At 42.5% G+C, this 1,929-nt stretch overlaps 1 pseudogene; it reads right to left on the bottom strand.

Moving 5' to 3' along the window:
• Nucleotides 1–486: 486 nt before the first annotated feature.
• Nucleotides 487–960, bottom strand: LOC138827537 (small ubiquitin-related modifier 2 pseudogene; annotated as a pseudogene).
• Between the last annotated feature and the right edge of the window lie 969 nt (nucleotides 961–1,929).

The following is a 1,929-nucleotide window of genomic DNA, read 5'->3' as shown; positions in this document are numbered from 1 at the left end:
GGAGAGTTATAATTCAGTAGAATGGTTATGGTAAAATCAACATTTTGTTTTTGTTTTTTTTTTCATTTTAAACAAGTTTATTTAAACAACAAGACGCTTGAGTTGAAGGGTAAACTATCTAGGATTTTTTTAAAGAGTAATTTACCCCTACTTAAAGACAGATTGCCCTACATGTAACAGCTACGTACAAAAAAGTTATAAAATTGTCCTTGGTTTTACAATGATAAATGAAACCATTAAAATTCTCCAATCAAACAAGGTATGCAAGGATTTTTGTTTTTTGTTTTTTGTTTGTTAAAACAGTGAGAGCAAAATAACTTACTGAAATATAAAGATAAAAGCTGAATGAGCATGCCACGAATGGAGAAGGGGGATATTTTCACAGGACCAGTATTTTTCCCCATCCCATCTCCATTTGATGTTAATCAAAATATACCATTGGCCATTTAGTTTAAAAGAAAAGAAAAAGAAAATAGAAAAGCAATATGCTTGTGCACATACACCAGTTACTTTATGTACAATAAAGGAATGGGGAAGGGGAAAATGAAAGAATAGAGCAAACTATACTGTAGTAGTCAGGATGTGGTGGAACCAAATTGCAGTTTTCTAATTAAGAATGTATTCTTGGTCTATAAGAACAAAGTTCTGGAGCAAAGTAGCAGGTTCCCTTTTTTAGTAGACACCTCCTGTCTGCTGCTGGAACACATCAATTGTATCTTCATCCTCCATTTCCACCTGTGCAGGTGTGTCTGTGTCATTGATTGGCTGCCCATCAAATCGGAATCTGACCTGCCTCATTGACAAACCCTGTCGTTCACAATAGGCTTTCATTAGTTTACTAAGTGGTGTATGCCTCTTCATCTTAAACGGCACCACAGAACCGTCCTGCCCCGCCACCTTCAAATTAATATGATCGTTGTTCTCAGTCTTGACTCCTTCTTTGGGCTTTTCTTCGGCCATGGCGAGCGCCAGTCTCCTCAGATGCCGCTTCACACAAGAGGTCCCCGGTCCGCACCGAATGAGCACACAGGCAGCACCACAGCGGCTGGAGGAGGTGGCAGCAATGGACGAGGCTGAGGGCGCCTGCAAGTCCTGCGCTCCCTCCCCCAACCCTGCATGCGCGAGCACGAGCCTCCTAGGCCTCCTATTGGCTCCGAGGCCTCCTATTGGCTCCCAGCTCCACGCGCAATGCTTACATAACCACCACCCCCTCCCTGCCCCCCCCCCCTCCGCCACCACCTGGGCCAGGCGCCCGCTGTTTTTGTTTTCTCTCTCAATGAAAGATTTCTCATATAAGCCCATGCCTATTATTCAATATTAGGAGATACAAGATGATTCATTTCTCATGGTCAAGAGTATCAAGGTGATTCATTTATCAAATTCAAAAGTATCCAAAAGCCATATCATTGGGATAATAAGCTACCATAATTTCAGATGAAGTCGTAGTTTTTTAAAATAATGAAAGGTTTAGTGAATAGAAGATGTGATCAGTGCACTGCTCTATGCCACTATACACAGAGTTGGCCTTGATTTCCTGGGTCTGCTTAGGCATTCCTGTTCCACCCAGGCTTCCAGACCCCAGTTTCCACATCTACTTACCTCCCAAATGCTGAGCTTCCCTGAAGGGAGAATAGGCAAGACACAAGACAATTTGTACGAATAACTGTATAAAACTTGCTTTACACTCTATTTACTTTGCCCTGAATCCATGAGAGAGACAGTGAAGTTGTCTTCTCCCTAAAGAAGGGTGTTTGTGTGAACTACCCCTAAAGATCACCAGTGAGGCAGCAGCTCTGTGTGATCAGCAGACTGTTAGGTGGAGGTTAATGTCACTCCCCTCCCCCCGCCCCCCACAAGGTTGTTGCTGTTCCTTTCCCATGAATATTTATTTATTTTTAACACACCTGTCTGGTTTATAGACCTTCTCTT

Source organism: Dipodomys merriami, unplaced genomic scaffold, assembly GCF_024711535.1.
Source record: "Dipodomys merriami isolate MVZ:Mamm:240054 unplaced genomic scaffold, mDipMer1.0.p SCAF_1563, whole genome shotgun sequence".
NCBI lineage: Eukaryota > Metazoa > Chordata > Mammalia > Rodentia > Heteromyidae > Dipodomys > Dipodomys merriami.
Note: the sequence above shows the minus strand (reverse complement) of the source record. Positions and strands in the feature narration are given on the sequence as shown.